Raw genomic sequence first — 18,127 nt, forward strand, 5'->3', positions numbered from 1 at the left:
AATCGATAAATGTTCCCAGAAAATACAAAAAAATAAGAAGAAGGAAATAACGAATGTAAAGCAATATTATGTTTGGGATACGATAAAATGGAACCGGAATCGAATTTCAAACTTTCTAAGCGGAATTCTCGAGGAAACGAAAGCTTAACAGAAGCGGTAAATCGCAAATTAGAGGGTCTTAAAGAAGGAACTCGGCTAAAATCTCGTCAGCTCATTGCGTAGTAATGAGTCTCGTCCGTTTGCCCGTTTACAATCAAATTAGCCTATAATTTTGTCCAAATCCGGCAGTGCCCGAGCTATACTTTCATTTCACATGTCTTATCTGGTCCCGATCGAGATTCAGATGATTTGAGCCGAAATTCTTCTGCCAACAAGTAGTCAGAAATAGAACGAAAAGGGGTGCAACACGAGGACTTCCCAGGGGGTCACCCATCCTAGTACTGCTCTTACCCAAGCACGCTTAACTTCGGAGTTCTGATGGGATCCGGTTCATTAGTGCTGGTATGATCGCACCCGACATCGAGTGGGATGTTTATTCTTATATCTCTCGAGTACTTGTGGAGCGGGCGGCGATGGACAACACGCGGCACTGCTCTCGCCCAATCATAACCATGAAGTTAAGCGTTCTGGCGCGATGGCAGAGGTAGGATGGGTGACCTCCCTGGGAAGACCTCGTATCGCGACCGTTTAAGTAAATTATAGATAAAACAGTCGAAATAATTTTTTTTAATGAGTTAACCGTCTCCGGAGTAATCTGCGTCATACCCTTCCGCACAGAACCGGCTCACGACAACAAAAATCGATAAATGTTCCCAGAAAATAGAAAAAAAAATAAGAAGAAGGAAATAACAAATGTAAAGCAATTATTATGCTTGGGATACGATAAAATGGAACCGGAATCGAATTTCGAACTTCCTAAGCGAATTTCTCGAGGAAACGAAAGCTTAACAGAAGCGGTAAATCGCAAATTAGAGGGTCTTAGAAAAGGAATTCGGCTAAATTCTCGCCAGCTCATTGCGTAGTAATGAGTCTCGTCCGGTTGCCCGTTTAAAATCAAATTAGCCTACAATTTTGTCCAAATCCGCCAGTGCCCGAGCTACTTTCATTTCACATGTCTTATCTGGTCTCGATCGAGATTCAGATGATTTGAGCCGAAAATCGTCTGTCAACAAGTAATCAGAAATAGAAAAACACGAAAAGGGGTGCAACACGAGGACTTCCCAGGGGGTCACCCATCCTAGTACTGCGCTTTCGCCCAAGCACGCTTAACTTCGTAGTTCTGATGGGATCCGGTGCATTAGTGCTTGTATGATCGCACCCGACATTGAGTGGGATGTTTATTCTTATATCCCTCGAGTACGTGTGGAGCAGGCGGCGATGGACAACACGCGGCACTGCTATCGTCCAATCATAACCATGAAGTTAAGCGTTCTGGCGCGATGGCAGAGGTAGGATGGGTGACCTCCCTGGGAAGACCTCGTGTCGCGACCGTTTACGTAAATTATAGATAAAACAGTCGAAATAATTGTTTTTAATGAGTTAACCGTCTCCGGAGTAATCTGCGTCATACCCTTCCGCACAGAACCGGCTCACGACAACAAAAATCGATAAATGTTCCCAGAAAATAGAAAAAAAAATAGGAAGAAGGAAATAACGAATGTAAAGCTATTATTATTCTTGGGATACGATAAAATGGAACCAGAATCGAATTTCGAACTTTCTAAGCGGATTTCTCGAGGAAAGGAAAGCTTAACAGAAGCGGTAAATCGCAAATTAGAGGGTCTTAGAGAAGGAATTCGTCTAAAATCTCGTCAGCTCATTGCGTAGTAATGAGTTTCGTCTGTTTGCCCGTTTACAATCAAATTAGCCTACAATTTTGTCCAAATCCGACAGTGCCCGAGCTACTTTCATTTCACCTGTCTTATCTGGTCCCGATCGAGATTCAGTTTATTTGAGCCGAAAATCGTCTGTCAACAAGTAATCAAAAATAGAAAAACACGAAAAGTGGTGCAACACGAGGACTTCCCAGGGGGTCACCCATCCTAGTACTGCTCTCGCCCAAGCACGCTTACCTTCGGAGTTCTGATGGATCCGGTGCATTAGTGCTGGTATGATCGCACCCAACATTGAGTGGGATGTTTATTCTTATATCCCTCGAGTACGTGTGGAGCGGGCGGCGATGGACAACACGCGGCACTGCTCTCGCCCAATCATAACCATGAAGTTAAGCGTTCTGGCGCGATGGCAGAGGTAGGATGGGTGACCTTCCTGGGAAGACCTCGTGTCGCGACTGTTTACGTAAATTATACATAAAACAGTCGAAATAATTGTTTTTAATGAGTTAACCGTCTCCGGAGTAATCTGCGTCATACGCTTCCGCACAGAATCGGCTCACGACAACAAAAATTGATAAATGTTCCCAGAAAATAGAAGAAAAAATAAGAAGAAGGAAATAACGAATGTAAAGCTATTATTATGCCTGGGATACGATAAAATGGAACCAGAATCGAATTTCGAACTTCCTAAGCGGATTTCTCGAGGAAACGAAAGCTTAACAGAAGCGGTAAATCGCAAATTAGAGGGTCTTAGAGAAGAAATTCGGCTAAAATTTCGTCAGCTCATTGCGTAGTAATGAGTCTCGTCCGTTTGCGCGTTTACAATCAAACTAGCCTACAATTTTGTCCAAATCCGGCAGTGCCCGAGCTACTTTCATTTCACATGTCTTATCTGGTCCCGATCGAGATTCAGATGATTTGAGCCGAAAATCGTCTGTCAACAAGTAATCAGAAATAGAAAAACACGAAAAGGGGTGCAACACGAGGACTTCCCAGGGGGTCACCCATCCTAGTACTGCGCTTTCGCCCAAGCACGCTTAACTTCGTAGTTCTGATGGGATCCGGTGCATTAGTGCTGGTATGATCGCACCCGACATTGAGTGGGATGTTTATTCTTATATCCCTCGAGTACGTGTGGAGCGGGCGGCGATTGACAACACGCGGCACTGCTCTCGCCCAATCATAACCATGAAGTTAAGCGTTCTGGTGCGATGGCAGAGGTAGGATGGGTGACCTCCCTGGGAAGACCTCGTGTCGCGACCGTTTACGTAAATTATGGATAAAACAGTCGAAATAATTGTTTTTAATGAGTTAACCGTCTCCGGTGTAATCTGCATCATACCCTTCCGCACAGAACCGGCTCACGACAACAAAAATCGATAAATGTTCCCAGAAAATAGAAAAAAAAATAAGAAGAAGGAAATAACGAATGTAAAGCTATTATTATTCTTGGGATACGATAAAATGGAACCAGAATCGAATTTCGAACTTCCTAAGCGGATTTCTCGAGGAAACGAAAGCTTAACAGAAGCGGTAAATCGCAAATTAGAGGGTCTTAGAGAAGAAATTCGGCTAAAATTTCGTCAGCTCATTGCGTAGTAATGAGTCTCGTCCGTTTGCGCGTTTAAAATCAAACTAGCCTACAATTTTGTCCAAATCCGGCAGTGCCCGAGCTACTTTCATTTCACATGTCTTATCTGGTCCCGATCGAGATTCAGATGAATTGAGCGGAAACTCTTCTGTCAACAAGTAATCAGAAATAGAAAAACACGAAAAGGGGTGCAACATGAGGACTTCCCAGGGGGTCACCCATCCTAGTACTGTTCTCGCCCAAGCACGCTTAACTTCGGAGTTCTGATGGGATCCAGTGCATTAGTGCTGGTATGATCGCACCGACATTGAGTGGATGTTTATTCTTATATCCCTCGAGTACGTGTGGAGCGGGCGGCGATTGACAACACGCGGCACTGCTCTCGCCCAATCATAACCATGAAGTTAAGCGTTCTGGTGCGATGGCAGAGGTAGGATGGGTGACCTCCCTGGGAAGACCTCGTGTCGCGACCGTTTACGTAAATTATAGATAAAACAGTCGAAATAATTGTTTTTAATGAGTTAACCGTCTCCGGAGTAATCTGCGTCATACCCTTCCGCACAGAACCGGCTCACGACAACAAAAATCGATAAATGTTCCCAGAAAATAGAAAAAAAATAAGAAGAAGGAAATAACGAATGTAAAGCAATTATTATGTTTGGGATACGATAAAATGGAACCGGAATCGAATTTCAAACTTCCTAAGCGGATTTCTCGAGGAAACGAAAGCTTAACAGAAGCAGTAAATCGCAAATTAGAGGGTCTTAAAGAAGGAATTCGGCTAAAATCTCGTCAGCTCATTGCGTAGTAATGAGTCTCGTCCGTTTGCCTGTTTACAATCAAATTAGCCTACAATTTCTTCCAAATCCGGCATTGCCCGAGCTACTTTCATTTCACATGTCTTATCTGGTCTCGATCGAGATTCAGATGATTTGAGCCGAAAATCGTCTGTCAACAAGTAATCAAAAATAGAAAAACACGAAAAGGGGTTAAACACGAGGACTTCCCAGGGGGTCACCCATCCTAATACTGCTCTCACCCAAGCACGTTTAACTTCGGAGTTCTAATGGGATCCGGTACATTAGTGATGGTATGATCGCACCAGACATTGAGTGGGATGTTTATTCTTATATCTCTCGAGTACGTGTGGAGCGGGCGGCGATGGACAACACGCGGCACTGCTCTCGCCCAATCATAACCATGAAGTTAAGCGTTCTGGCGCGATGGCAGAGGTAGGATGGGTGACCTCCCTGGGAAGACCTCGTGTCGCGACCGTTTACGTAAATTATAGATAAAACAGTCGAAATAATTATTTTTAATGAGTTAACCGTCTCCGGTGTAATCTGCATCATACCCTTCCGCATAGAACCGGCTCACGACAACAAAAATCGATAAATGTTCCCAGAAAATAGAAAAAAAATAAGAAGAAGGAAATAACGAATGTAAAGCAATTATTATACCTGGGATACGATAAAATGAAACCGGAATCGAATTTCGGACTTTCTAAGCGGATTTCTCGAGGAAACGGAAGTTTAACAGAAGCGGAAAATCGCAAATTAGAGGGTCTTATAGAAGAAATTTGGCTAAAATCTCGCCAGCTCATTGCGGAGTAATGAGTATCGTTCGTTTGCCCGTTTACAATCAAATTAGTCTACAATTTTGTCCAAATCCGGCAGTGCCCAAGCTACGTTGATTTCACATGTCTTATCTGGTCCCGATCGTGATTCAGATGATTTGAGCCGAAAATCGTCTGTGAACATGTAATCAAAAATAGAAAAACACGAAAAGGGGTGCAACACGAGGACTTCACAGGGGGTCACCCATCCTAGTATTGCACTCGCCCAAGCATGCTTAACTTTGGAGTTCTGATGGGATCCGGTGCATTAGTGCTGGTATGATCGCTCCCGACGTTAAGTGGGATGTTTATCCTTATATCCCTCGAGTACGTGTGGCGCGGGCGGCGATGGAAAATACGCGGCAGTGCTCTCGCCCAATCAGAACCATGAAGTTAAGCGTTCTGGCGCGATGGCAGAGCTAGGATGGGTGACCTCCCTGGAAAGTCCTCGTGTCACGACCGTTTACGTAAATTATGGATAAAACAGTCGAAATAATTGTTTTTAATGAGTTAACCGTCTCCGGAGTAATATGTGTCATACCCTTCCGCACAGAACTTGCTTAAGACAACAAAAATTGGTAAATTTTCCCAGAAAATAGAAAAAAAAATTAGAAAAAGAAAATAGCAAATGTAAAGCTATTATTATGCCTGTGATACGATAAAATGGAACCGGAATCGAATTTCGGACTTCCTAAGCGGATTTCCCGAGGAAACGGAAGCTTAACAGAAGCGGAAAATCGCAAATAAGAGGGTCTTAAAGAAAGAATTCGGCTAAAATCTCGTCAGCTCATTGCAGAGTAATGAGTCTCGTTCGTTTTCCCGTTTACAATCAAATTAGGCTTCAATTTTGTCCAAATCCGGCAGTGCCCGAGCTACGTTGATTTCACATGTCTTATCTGGTCTAGATCGTGATTCAGATGATTTGAGCCGAAAATCATCTGTCAACAAGTAATCAAAAATAGAAAAACACGAAAAAGGGTGCAACACGAGGACTTCCAAGGGGGTCACCCATCCTAGTACTGCTCTCGCCCAAGCACGCTTAACTTCGGAGTTCCGATGGGATTCGGTGCATTAGTGCTGGTATGATCGCACCCGACATTGAGTGGGATGTATATTCTTATATCCCCCGAGTACGTGTGGAGCGGGCATCGATGGACAACACGCGGCACTGTTCTCGCCCAATTAGAACCATGAAGTTAAGCGTTCTGGTGCGATGGCTGAGCTTGGATGGGTGACCTCCCTGGGAAGTCCTTGTGTCGCGACCGTTTACGTAAATTATGGCTAAAACAGTAGAAATAATTGTTTATAATGATTTAACGTCTCCGAAGTAATTAGCGTCATACCCTTCCGCACAGAACCGGCTCAAGACAACAAAAATCGCTAAATGTTCTCAGAAAATAGAAAAAAAAATAAGAAGAAGAAAATAGCGAAATAAAGCTATTATTATACTTGGGATACGATAAAATGAAACCGGAATCGAATTTCGGAATTTCTAAGCGGATTTCTCGAGGAAACGGAAGTTTAGCAGAAGTGGAAAATCGCAAATTAGAGGGTCTTATAGAAGAAATTTGGCTAAAATCTCGCCAGCTCATTGCGGAGTAATGAGTATCGTTCGTTTGCCCGTTTACAATCAAATTAGTCTATAATTTTGTCCAAATCCGACAGTGCCCGAGCTACGTTGATTTCACATGTCTTATCTGGTCCCGATCGAGATTTAGATGATTTGAGCCGAAAATCGTCTTCAACAGGTAATCAAAAATAGAAAAACACGAAAAGGGGTGCAACACGAGGACTTCCTAGGGGGTCACCCATCCTAGTATTTCACTCGCCCAAGCATGCTTAACTTCGGAGTTCTGATGGGATCCGGTGCATTAGTGCTGGTATGATCGCTCCCGATGTTAAGTGGGATGTTTATCCTTATATCCCTCAAGTACGTGTGGCGCGGACGGCGATGGACAACACGCGGCACTGCTCTCGCCCAATCAGAACCATGAAGTTAAGCGTTCTGCCGCGATGGCAGAGCTAGGATGGGTGACCTCCCTGGAAAGTCCTCGTGTGACGACCGTTTACGTAAATTATGGATAAAACAGTCGAAATAATTGTTTTTAATGAGTTAACCGTCTCCGGAGTAATATGTGTCATACCCTTCCGCACAGAACTTGCTCAAGACAACAAAAAATCAATAAATTTTCCCAGAAAATAGAAAAAAAAATTAGAAGAAGAAAATAGCGAACGTAAAGCTATTATTATGCCTGTGATACGATAAAATGGAACCGGAATCGAATTTCGGACTTCCTAAGCGGATTTCCCGAGGAAACGGAAGCTTAACAGAAGCGGAAAATCACAAATAAGAGGGTCTTAGAGAAATAATTCGGCTAAAATCTCGCCAGCTCATTGCAGAGTAATGAGTCTCGTTCGTTTTCCCGTTTACAATCAAATTAGGCTTCAATTTTGTCCAAATCCGGCAGTGCCCGAGCTACGATGATTTCACATGTCTTATCTGGTCTAGATCGTGATTCAGATGATTTGAGCCAAAAATCATCTGTCAACAAGTAATCAAAAATAGAAAAACACGAAAACAGGTGCAACACGAGGACTTCCAAGGGGGTCACCCATCCTAGTACTGCTCTCGCCCAAGCACGCTTAACTTCGGAGTTCCGATGGGATTCGGTGCATTAGTGCTGGTATGATCGCACCCGACATTGAGTGGGATGTTTATCCTTATATCCCTCGAGTACGTGTGGCGCGGACGGCGATGGACAACACGCGGCACTGCTCTCGCCCAATCAGAACCATGAAGTTAAGCGTTCTGGCGCGATGGCAGAGCTAGGATGGGTGACCTCCCTGGAAAGTCCTCGTGTGACGACCGTTTACGTAAATTATGGATAAAACAGTCGAAATAATTGTTTTTAATGAGTTAACCGTCTCCGGAGTAATATGTGTCATACCCTTCCGCACAGAACTTGCTCAAGACAACAAAAAATCGGTAAATTTTCCCAGAAAATAGAAAAAAAAGTTAGAAGAAGAAAATAGCGAACGTAAAGCTATTATTATGCCTGTGATACGATAAAATGGAACCGGAATCGAATTTCGGACTTCCTAAGCGGATTTCCCGAGGAAACGGAAGCTTAACAGAAGCGGAAAATCACAAATAAGAGGGTCTTAGAGAAATAATTCGGCTAAAATCTCGCCAGCTCATTGCAGAGTAATGAGTCTCGTTCGTTTTCCCGTTTACAATCAAATTAGGCTTCAATTTTGTCCGAATCCGGCAGTGCCCGAGCTACGTTGATTTCACATGTCTTATCTGGTCTAGATCGTGAATCAGATGATTTGAGCCAAAAATCATCTGTCAACAAGTAATCAAAAATAGAAAAACACGAAAACAGGTGCAACACGAGGACTTCCAAGGGGGTCACCCATCCTAGTACTGCTCTCGCCCAAGCACGCTTAACTTCGGAGTTCCGATGGGATTCGGTGCATTAGTGCTGGTATGATCGCACCCGACATTGAGTGGGATGTATATTCTTATATCCCTCGAGTACGTGTGGAGCGGGCATCGATGGACAACACGCGGCACTGCTCTCGCCCAATCAGAACCATGAAGTTAAGCGTTCTGGCGAATCGGAATCGAATTTCGGACTTCCTAAGCGGATTTCTCGAGGAAACGGAAGCTTAACAGAAGCGGAAAATCGCAAATTATAGGGTCTTAGAGTAGGAATTCGGCTAAAATCTCGCCAGCTCATTGCGGAGTAATGAGTAACGTTCGTTTGCCCGTTTACAATCAAATTAGGCTACAATTTTGTCCAAATCCGGCAGTGCCCGGGCTACGTTGATTTCACATATCTTATCTGGTCCGATCGAGATTCAGAAGATTTGAGCCAAAAATCGTCTATTACAAGTTAATAAAAAATAGAAAAACACGAAAAGAGGTGTAACACTAGTACTGCACTCGCCCAAGCACGCTCAACTTCGGAGTTCTGATGGGATCCGGTGTATTAGTGCTGGTATGATCGCTCCCAACATTAAGTGGGATGTTTCTTCTTGTATCTCTCGAGTACGTGTGGCGCGGACGACGATGGACAACACGCAGCACTGCTCTCGCCCAATCATAACCATGAAGTTAAGCGTTCTGGCGCGATGGCAGAGCTAGGATGGGTGACCTTCCTGGAAAGTCTTCGTGTCACGACCGTTTACGTAAATTATGGATAAAACAGTCGAAATAATTGTTTTTAATGAGTTAACCATCTCCGGAGTAATCTGCGTCATATCCTTCCGCACAGAACCGGTTCACGACAACAAAAATCGATAATTGTTCCCAGAAAATAGAAAAAAAAAATTAGAAGAAGAAAATAGCGAATGTAAAGCTATTATTATGCCTGTGATACGATAAAATGGAATCGGAATCGAATTTCGGACTTCCTAAGCGGATTTCTTGAGGAAACGGAAGCTTAACATAAGCGGAAAATCGCAAATAAGAGGGTCTTAGAGATGGAATTCGGCCAAAATCTTGCCAGCTCATTGCAGAGTAATAAGTCTCGTTCGTTTTCCCGTTTACAATCAAATTAGGCTTCAATTTTGTCCAAATCCGGCAGTGCCCGAGCTACGTTGATTTCACATGTCTTATCTGGTCACGATCGTGATTCAGATGATTTGAGCCGAAAATCATCAGTCAACAAGTAATCAAAAATAGAAAAACACGAAAAGGGTGCAACACAGGACTTCCAAGGGGGTCGCCCATCCTAGTACTGCTCTCGCCCAAGCACGCTTAACTTCGGAGTTCTGATGGGATCCGATGCATTAGTGCTGGTATGATCATACCCGACATTGAGTGGGATGTTTATTCTTATATCCCTCGAGTACGTGTGGAGCGGGCGGCGATGGACAACACGCGGCACTGTTCTCGCCCAATAAGAACCATGAAGCTAAGTGTTCTGGTGAAATGCAAGAGCTAGGATGGGTGACCTCCCAGGGAAGTCGTCGTATCGCGACCGTTTACGTAAATTATGGATGAAACTGTCGAAATAATTTTTTTAATGAGTTAACCGTCTCCGGAGTAATATGCGTCACCCTTCCGCGCAGAACGTGCTCAAGACAACAAAAATCGCTAAATGTTCTCAAAAAATAGAAAAAAAATTAGAAGAAGAAAATAGCGAATGTAAAGCTATTATTATGCCTGTGATACGATAAAATGGAACCAGAATCGAATTTCGGACTTCCTAAGCGGATTTCTCGAGGAAACAGAAGCGGAAAATCGCAAATTAGAGGGTCTTAGAGAAACAATTCGGCTAAAATCATGGCAGTTTACTGCGGAGTAATGAGTCTCGTTCGTTTGCCCGTTTACAATCAAATTAGCCAACAATTTTGTCCAAATCCGGCAGTGCCCGAGCTTCGTTGATTTCACATGTCTTATCTAGTCCCGATCGAGATTTAGATGATTTCAGCCGAAAATCGTCTATCAACAAATAATCAAAAATAGAAAAACACGAAAAGAGGTGGAACACGAGGACTTCACAGGGGGTCGCCCATCCTAGTACTGGTCTCGCCCAAGCACGCTTAACTTCGCAGTTCTGATGGGATCCGGTGCATTAGTGCCGGTATGATCGCTCTCGACATTTAGTGGGATGTTTATTCTTATATCCCTCGAGTACGTGTAGAGCGGGCGGCGATGGACAACACGCGGCACTGCTCTCGCCCAATCAGAACCATGAAGTTAAGCGTTCTGGGGCGATGGCAGAGCTAGGATGGGTGACCTCCCTGGGAAGTCCTCGTGTCGCGACCGTTTACGTAAATTATAGCTAAAACAGTCGAAATAATTGTTTTTAATGAGTTAACCGTCTCCGGAGTAATCTGCATCATAGCCTTCCGCACAGAACCCCGCTCACGACAACAAAAATCGCTAAATGTTCCCAGAAAATAGAAAAAAAATAAGAAGAAAAAATAGCGAATGTAAAGCTATTATTATACCTGGGATACGATAAAATGGAACCGGAATCGAATTTCGGACTTCCTAAGCGGATTTTTCGAGGAAACAGAAGCTTAACAGAACCGGGAAATCGCAAATTAGAGGGTCTTAGAAAAAGAATTCGGCTAAAATCTCGCCAGCTCATTGCGGAGTAATGAGTCTCGTTCGTTTGCCCGTTTACAATCAAATTAGCCAACAATTTTGTCCAAATCCGGCAGTGCCCGAGCTACGTTGATTTCACATGTCTTATCTGGTCCCGATCGTGATTCAGATGATTTGAGCCAAAAATCATCTGTCAACAAGTAATCCAAAATAGAAAAACACTATAAGGGGTGCAACACGAGGACTTCCAAGGGGGTCACCCATCCTAGTACTGCTCTCGCCCAAGCACGCTTAACTTCGGAATTCTGATGGGATCCGGTGCATTAGTGCTGGTATGATCGCACCCGACGTTGAGTGGGATGTTTATTCTTATATCTCTCGAGTACGTGTGGAGCGGGCGGCGATGTACAACACGCGGCACTGCTCTCGCCCAATCAGAACCATGAAGTTAAGCGTTCTGGCGCGATGGCAGAGCTAGGATGGGTGACCTCCCTGGGAAGTCCTCGTGTCGCTACCGTTTACGTAAATTATGGATAAAACAGTCAAAATAATTGTTTTTAATGAGTCAACCGTCTCCGGAGTAAAATGCGTCATACCCTTCCGCACAGAAACTGCTCAAGACAACAAAAATCGCTAAATGTTCCCAGAAAATAGAAAAAAAAATTTAGAAAAGAAGAAAATAGCAAATGTAAAGCTATTATTATGCCTGGAATACGATAAAATGGAACAGAAATCTAATTTAGAACTTCCTAAGCGGATTTCTCGAGGAAATGGAAGCTTAACAGAAGCGGAAAATCGCAAATTAGAGGGTCTCAGAGAAGGAATTCGACTAAAATCTCGCCAGCTCCTTGCGGAGTAATAAGTCTCGTTCGTTTTCCCGTTTACAATCAAATTAGGCTTCAATTTTGTCCAAATCCGGCACTGCCCGAGCTACGTTGATTTCACATGTCTTATCTGGTCCCGATCGTGATTCAGATTATTTGAGCCGAAAATCATCTGTCAACAAGTAATCAAAAATAGAAAAACACGAAAAGGGGTGCAGAACGAGGACTTCCCAGGCGGTCACCCATCCTAGCACGCTTAAGTTCGGAGTTCTGATTGGATCCGGTGCATTAGTCCTGGTATGATCGCACCCGACATTGTGTGGGATGTTTATTATTATATCCCTCGAGTACGTGTGGAGCTGGCGGCGATGGACAACACGCGGCACTGCTCTCGTCCAATCAGAACCATGAAGTTAAGCGTTCTGGCGCGATGGCAGAGCTAGGATGGGTGACCTCCCTGGGAAACCCTCGTGTCGCGACCGTTTACGTAAATTATAGCTAAAACAGTCGAAATAATTGTTTTTAATGATTCAACCGTCTCCGGAGTAATCTGCGTCATACCCTTCCGCACAGAACCGGCTCATGACAACAAAAATCGCTAAATGTTCACAGAAAATAGAAAAAAAATAAGAAGAAGAAAATAGCGAATGTAAAGCTATTATTATGCCTGGGATACGATAAAATGAAACCAGAATCGAATTTCGGACTTTCTAAATGGATTTCTCGAGGAAACGCAAGCTTAACAGAAGCGGAAATTCGCAAATTAGAGGGTCTTAGAGAAGGAATTCGGCTAAAATCTCTCCAGCTCATTGCGGAGTAATGAGTCTCGTTCGTTTGCCCGTTTACAATCAAATTAGGATACAATTATGTCCAAATGCGGCAGTGACCGAGCTACGTTGATTTCACATGTCATATCTGGTCCTGATCCAGATTCAGATGATTTGAGCCGAAAATCGTCTGTCAACAAGTAATCAAAAATAGAAAAACACGAAAAGGGGTGCAACACGGGGACTGCCCAGAGGGTCACCCATCCTAGTACAGTTCTCGCACAAGCACGCTTAACTTTGGAGTTCTGATGGGATCCGGTGCATTAGTTCTGGTATGATCGCACCCGACATTGAGTGGGATGTTTATTCTTATATCCCTCGAGTACGTGTTGCGCGGGCGGCGATGGACATCACGCGGCACTGCTCTCGCCCAATCAGAACCATGAAGTTAAGCGTTCTGGCGAGATGCCAGAGCTAGGATGGGTGACCTCCCCGGAAAGTTCTCGTGTCGCGAACTTTTAAGTAAATTATAGCTAAAACAGTAAAAATACTTGTTTTTAATGAGTAAACCATTTCCGGAGTAATCTGCGTCATACCCTTCCGCACAGAACCGGCTCACGACAACAAAAATCGATAAATGTTCCCAGAAAATTGAAAAAAAATAAGAAGAAGAAAATAGCGAATGTAAAGCTATTATTATGCCTCGGATACGATAAAATGGAATCGAAATCGAATTTCGGACTTCCTAAACGGATTTCTCGAAGAAACGGAAGCTTAACAGAAGCAGAAAATCGCAAATCAGAGGTTCTTAAAGAAGGAATTCGGCTAAAATCTCGCCTGCTCATTGCAGAGTAATGAGTCTCGTTCGTTTGCCCGTTTACAATCAAAATAGGATACAATTTTGTCAAAATCCGGCAGAGCCCGAGCTACGTTGATTTCACATGTCTTATCTGGTGCCGATCAAGATTCAGATGATTTGAGCCGAAAATCGTCTGTCAACAAGTAATCAAAAATAGAAAAACAAGAAAAGGGGTGCAACACGAGGACTTCCCCGGGGGTCACCCATCCTAGTACTGCTGTCGCCCAAGCACGCTTAACTTCGGAGTTTTGATGGGATCCGGAGCATTAGTGCTGGTATGATCGCACCCGACATTGAGTGGGATGTTTATTCTTATATCCCTCGAGTACGTGTGGCGCGGGCGGCGATGGAAAACACGCGGCACTGCTCTCGCCTAATCAGAACCATGAAGTTAAGCGTTCTGACGTGATGCCAGAGCTAGGATGGGTGACCTCCCTGGAAAGTCCTCGTGTCGTGACCGTTTACATAAATTATCGCTAAAATTGTTGAAATAATTGTTTTTAATGAGTTAACCATCTCCGGAGTAATCTGCGTCATACCCTTCCGCACAGAACCGGCTTACGATAACAAAAATCGCTAAATGTTCCCAGAAAATAGAAAAAAATTAAGAAGAAAAAAGTAGCGAATGAAAGCTATTATTATGTCTGGGATACGATAAAATGGAACTGGAATCGAATTTCGGAATTCCTAAAAAGATTTCTCGAGGAAACGGAAGCTTAACCGAAGCGGAAAATCGCAAATTAGAGGGTCTTAGAGAAGGAATTCGGCTAAAATCTCTCATGCTCATTGCGGAGTAATGAGACTCGTTCGTTTGCCCGTTTACAATCGAATTATCCTACAATTTTATCCCAATCCGGCAGTGCCCGAGCTACGTTGATTTCACATGTCTTTTCTGGTCCTGATACAGATTCAGATGATTTGAGCCGAAAATCGTCAGTCAACAAGTAATAAAAAATAGAAAAACATGTAAAGGGGTGCAACACGAGGACTTCCCCGGGGGTCACCCATCCTAGTACTGCTGTCGCCCAAGCTCGCTTAACTTCGGAGTTCTGATGGGATCCGGTGCATTATTGCTGGTATGATCGCACCCGACATTGAGTGGGATGTTTATTCTTATATCCCTCGAGTACGTGTGGCACGGGCGGCGATGGACAACACGCGGCACTGCTCTCGCCTAATTAGAACCATGAAGTTAAACGTTATGGCGCGATGCCAGAGCTAGGATGGGTGACATCCCTGGAAAGTCCTCGTGTCGTGATCGTTTACATAAATTATCGCTAAAACTGTTGAAATAATTGTTTTTAATGAGTTAACCATCTCCGGAGTAATCTGCGTCATACCCTTCTGCACAAAACCGGCTCACGACAACAAAAATCGATAAATGTTCCCAGAAAATTGAAAAAAAAAATAAGAAGAAAAAAGTAGCGAATGTAAGCTATTATTATGCCTGGGATATGATAAAATGGAACCGGAATCGAATTTCGGACTTCCTAAACGGATTTCTCGAGGAATTGGAAGCTTAACAGAAGCGGAAAATCGCAAATTAGAGGGTCTTAAAGAAGGAATTCAGCTAAAATCTCGCTTGCTCATTGCGGAGAAATGAGTCTCGTTCGTTTGCCCGTTTACAATCAAATTAGCCTACAATTTTGTTCAAATCCGGCAGAGCCCGAGCTACGTTGATTTCACATGTCTTATCTGGTGTCGATCGAGATTCAGATGATTTGAGCCGAAAATCGTCTGTCAACAAGTAATCAAAAATAGAAAAACAAGAAAAGGGGTGCAACACAAGGACTTCCCAGGGAGTCGGGTCACCCATCCTAGTACTGCTCTCGCCCAAGCACGCTTAACTCCGGAGTTCTGATGGGATCCGGTGCATTAGTGCAGGTATGATCGCACCCGACATTGATTGGGATGTTTATTATTATATACCTCGAGTACGTGTGGAGAGGGCGGCGATGGAAAACAAGCGGCACTGCTCTCGCCCAATCAGAACAATGAAGTTAATCGTTATGGCGCGATGGCAGAGCTAGGATGGGTGACCTCCCTGAGAAGTCCTCGTGTCGCGACCGTTTACGTAAATTATGGATAAAATAGTCGAAATAATTATTTTTAATGAGTTAACCGTCTCCAGAGTAATCTGCGTCATACCCTTCCGCACAGAACCGGCTTACGATAACAAAAATCGCTAAATGTTCCCAGAAAATAGAAAAAAAGAAGAAGAAGAAAATAGCGAATGTAAGGCTAGTATTATGCTTGAGATACGATAAAATGGAACCGGAATCGAATTTCGGACTTCCTAAGCGGATTTCTCGAGGAAACGGAAGCTTAACAGAAGCGGAAAATCGCAAATTAGAGGGTCTTAGAGAAGAAATTCGGCTAAAATTTCGCCAGCTCATTGCAGAGTAATGAGTCTCTTTCGTTTGCCCGTTACAATCAAATTAGGCTACAATTTTGTCCAAATCCGGCAGAGCCCGAGCTACGTTGATTTCACATGTCTTATCTGGTGCCGATCAAGATTCAGATGATTTGAGCCGAAAATCGTCTGTCAACAAGTAATCAAAAATAGAAAAACAAGAAAAGGGGTGCAACACGAGGACTTCCCCGGGGGTCACCCATCCTAGAACTGCGCTTTCGCCCAAGCACGCTTAACTTCGGAGTTCTGATGGGATCCGGTGCATTAGTGCTGGTATGATCGCACCCGACATTGAGTGTGATGTTTATTCTTATATCCCTCGAGTACGTGTGGAGCGGGCGGCGATGGACAACACGCGGCACTGCTCTCGCCCAATCATAACCATGAAGTTAAGCGTTCTGGCGCGATGGCAGAGCTAGGATGGGTGACCTCCCTGGGAAGACCTTGTGTCACGACCGTTTACGTAAATTATCGCTAAAACTGTTGAAATAATTGTTTTTAATGAGTTAACCATCTCCGGAGTAATCTGCGTCATACCCTTCCGCACAAAACCGGCTCACGACAACAAAAATAGCTAAATGTTTCCAGAAAATTGAAAAAAAATTATAAGAAGAAAATTGCGAAGTTCGGACTTCCTAAGCGGATTTCTCGAGGAAGCGGAAGCTTAACAGAAGCCGAAAATCGCAAATTAGAGGGTCTGAGAGAAGGAATTCGGCTAAAATCTCGCAAGCTCATTGCGGAATAATGAGTCTCGTTCATTTGTCCGTTTACAATCAAATTCGGCTACAATTTTGTCCAAATCCGGCAGTGCCCGAGATACGTTGATTTCACATGTCTTATCTGGTTCTGATCGAGATTCAGATGATTTGAGCCAAAAATCGTCTGTCAACAAGTAATCAAAAATAGAAAAACACGAAAAGGGGTGCAACACGAGGAAATCCCAGGGGGGCACCCAGCCTAGTACAGCTCTCGGCCAAGCTCGCTTAACTTCGGAGTTCTGAGGGGATCCGGTGCATTAATGCTGGTATGATCGCTCTCGACGTTGAGTGGATGTTTATTCTTATATCCCTCGAGTACGTGTAGAGCGTGCGGCGATGGACAACACGCGGCACTGCTCTCGCCCAATCAGAACCATGAAGTTAAGCGTTCTGGCGCGATGGCAGAGCAAGAATGGGTGACCTCCCTGGGAAGTCCTCGTGTCGCGACCGTTTACGTAAATTATAGCTAAAACAGTCGAAATAATTGTTTTTAATGAGTTAACCGTCTCCGGAGTAATCTGCATCATACCCTTCCGCACAGAACCGGCTCACGACAACAAAAATCGCTAAATGTTCCCAGAAAATAGAAAAAAATAAGAAGAAGAAAATAGCGAATGTAAAGCTATTATTATAACTGGGATACACTAAAATGGAACCGGAATCGAATTTCGGACTTTCTAAGCGGATTTCTCGAGGAAACGAAAGGTTAACAGAAGCGGAAAAATGCAAATTAGAGGGTCTTAAAGAAGAAATTCGTCTAAAATCTAGCCAGATCATTGCCGAGTAATGAGTCTCGTTCGTTTTCCCCGTTTACAATCAAATTAGGCTTCAATTTTGTCCAAATCCGGCAGTGCCCGAGCTACGTTGATTTCACATGTCTTATCTGGTCCCGATCGTGATTCAGATGATTTGAGCCGAAAATCATCTGTCAACAAGTAATCAAAAATAGAAAAACACGAAAAAGGGTGCAACACGAGGACTTCCAAGGGGGTCACCCATCCTAGTACTGCTCTCGCCCAAGCACACTTAACTTCGGAGTTCTGATGGGATACGGTGCATTAGTGCTGGTATGATCGCACCCGACATTGAGTGGGATGTTTATTCTTATATCCCTCGAGTACGTGTGGAGCGGGCGGCGATGTATAACACGCGGCACTGCTCTCGCCCAATCAGAACCATGAAGTTAAGCGTTCTGACGCGATGGCAGAGCTAGGATGGGTTACCTCCCTGGGGAGTCCTCGTTTCGCGACCGTTTACGTAAATTATAGATAAAACAGTCAAAATAATTGTTTTTAATGAGTCAACCGCCTCCGGAGTAATATGCGTCATACCCTTCCGCACAAAACCGGCTCACGACAACAAAAATCGCTAAATGTTCCCAGAAAATAGAAAAAAATTAAG

At 43.9% G+C, this 18,127-nt stretch overlaps 19 non-coding genes and 2 pseudogenes across 19 annotated transcripts; all 21 read right to left on the reverse strand.

Moving 5' to 3' along the window:
• Positions 1–396: 396 nt before the first annotated feature.
• LOC142514667 (5S ribosomal RNA) lies at positions 397–515 on the reverse strand. Its single transcript, XR_012810551.1, has one exon. It is a non-coding gene; the product is annotated as a 5S ribosomal RNA (ribosomal RNA).
• A 684-nt stretch (positions 516–1,199) lies between these two features.
• LOC142508750 (5S ribosomal RNA) lies at positions 1,200–1,320 on the reverse strand. The gene has a single exon (XR_012806953.1). It is a non-coding gene; the product is annotated as a 5S ribosomal RNA (ribosomal RNA).
• Positions 1,321–2,004: 684 nt separating this feature from the next.
• Positions 2,005–2,122, reverse strand: LOC142516580 (5S ribosomal RNA). Its single transcript, XR_012812367.1, has one exon. It is a non-coding gene; the product is annotated as a 5S ribosomal RNA (ribosomal RNA).
• Positions 2,123–2,806: 684 nt separating this feature from the next.
• LOC142517299 (5S ribosomal RNA) lies at positions 2,807–2,927 on the reverse strand. The gene has a single exon (XR_012813053.1). It is a non-coding gene; the product is annotated as a 5S ribosomal RNA (ribosomal RNA).
• Positions 2,928–3,611: 684 nt separating this feature from the next.
• On the reverse strand, positions 3,612–3,730 carry LOC142515219 (5S ribosomal RNA). The gene has a single exon (XR_012811075.1). It is a non-coding gene; the product is annotated as a 5S ribosomal RNA (ribosomal RNA).
• A 681-nt stretch (positions 3,731–4,411) lies between these two features.
• LOC142511458 (5S ribosomal RNA) lies at positions 4,412–4,530 on the reverse strand (annotated as a pseudogene).
• Positions 4,531–5,213: 683 nt separating this feature from the next.
• LOC142517466 (5S ribosomal RNA) lies at positions 5,214–5,332 on the reverse strand. Its single transcript, XR_012813212.1, has one exon. It is a non-coding gene; the product is annotated as a 5S ribosomal RNA (ribosomal RNA).
• A 684-nt stretch (positions 5,333–6,016) lies between these two features.
• Positions 6,017–6,135, reverse strand: LOC142514496 (5S ribosomal RNA). The gene has a single exon (XR_012810386.1). It is a non-coding gene; the product is annotated as a 5S ribosomal RNA (ribosomal RNA).
• A 681-nt stretch (positions 6,136–6,816) lies between these two features.
• LOC142515755 (5S ribosomal RNA) lies at positions 6,817–6,935 on the reverse strand. Its single transcript, XR_012811583.1, has one exon. It is a non-coding gene; the product is annotated as a 5S ribosomal RNA (ribosomal RNA).
• A 685-nt stretch (positions 6,936–7,620) lies between these two features.
• LOC142515957 (5S ribosomal RNA) lies at positions 7,621–7,739 on the reverse strand. The gene has a single exon (XR_012811776.1). It is a non-coding gene; the product is annotated as a 5S ribosomal RNA (ribosomal RNA).
• Positions 7,740–8,424: 685 nt separating this feature from the next.
• On the reverse strand, positions 8,425–8,543 carry LOC142515958 (5S ribosomal RNA). The gene has a single exon (XR_012811777.1). It is a non-coding gene; the product is annotated as a 5S ribosomal RNA (ribosomal RNA).
• Positions 8,544–9,743: 1,200 nt separating this feature from the next.
• LOC142507210 (5S ribosomal RNA) lies at positions 9,744–9,861 on the reverse strand. The gene has a single exon (XR_012805472.1). It is a non-coding gene; the product is annotated as a 5S ribosomal RNA (ribosomal RNA).
• A 669-nt stretch (positions 9,862–10,530) lies between these two features.
• Positions 10,531–10,649, reverse strand: LOC142510148 (5S ribosomal RNA). The gene has a single exon (XR_012808277.1). It is a non-coding gene; the product is annotated as a 5S ribosomal RNA (ribosomal RNA).
• A 683-nt stretch (positions 10,650–11,332) lies between these two features.
• LOC142513095 (5S ribosomal RNA) lies at positions 11,333–11,451 on the reverse strand. The gene has a single exon (XR_012809060.1). It is a non-coding gene; the product is annotated as a 5S ribosomal RNA (ribosomal RNA).
• Positions 11,452–12,923: 1,472 nt separating this feature from the next.
• LOC142508848 (5S ribosomal RNA) lies at positions 12,924–13,042 on the reverse strand. Its single transcript, XR_012807049.1, has one exon. It is a non-coding gene; the product is annotated as a 5S ribosomal RNA (ribosomal RNA).
• A 683-nt stretch (positions 13,043–13,725) lies between these two features.
• Positions 13,726–13,844, reverse strand: LOC142517085 (5S ribosomal RNA). The gene has a single exon (XR_012812845.1). It is a non-coding gene; the product is annotated as a 5S ribosomal RNA (ribosomal RNA).
• A 682-nt stretch (positions 13,845–14,526) lies between these two features.
• On the reverse strand, positions 14,527–14,645 carry LOC142506421 (5S ribosomal RNA). The gene has a single exon (XR_012804715.1). It is a non-coding gene; the product is annotated as a 5S ribosomal RNA (ribosomal RNA).
• A 684-nt stretch (positions 14,646–15,329) lies between these two features.
• On the reverse strand, positions 15,330–15,453 carry LOC142506900 (5S ribosomal RNA). The gene has a single exon (XR_012805173.1). It is a non-coding gene; the product is annotated as a 5S ribosomal RNA (ribosomal RNA).
• A 681-nt stretch (positions 15,454–16,134) lies between these two features.
• On the reverse strand, positions 16,135–16,255 carry LOC142506539 (5S ribosomal RNA). Its single transcript, XR_012804828.1, has one exon. It is a non-coding gene; the product is annotated as a 5S ribosomal RNA (ribosomal RNA).
• A 632-nt stretch (positions 16,256–16,887) lies between these two features.
• On the reverse strand, positions 16,888–17,006 carry LOC142511622 (5S ribosomal RNA; annotated as a pseudogene).
• A 682-nt stretch (positions 17,007–17,688) lies between these two features.
• LOC142514884 (5S ribosomal RNA) lies at positions 17,689–17,807 on the reverse strand. Its single transcript, XR_012810759.1, has one exon. It is a non-coding gene; the product is annotated as a 5S ribosomal RNA (ribosomal RNA).
• Positions 17,808–18,127: the final 320 nt, after the last annotated feature.

The sequence above is a fragment of the Primulina tabacum genome, chromosome 10, assembly GCF_025594145.1.
Source record: "Primulina tabacum isolate GXHZ01 chromosome 10, ASM2559414v2, whole genome shotgun sequence".
NCBI classification, from domain to species: Eukaryota; Viridiplantae; Streptophyta; class Magnoliopsida; order Lamiales; family Gesneriaceae; genus Primulina; species Primulina tabacum.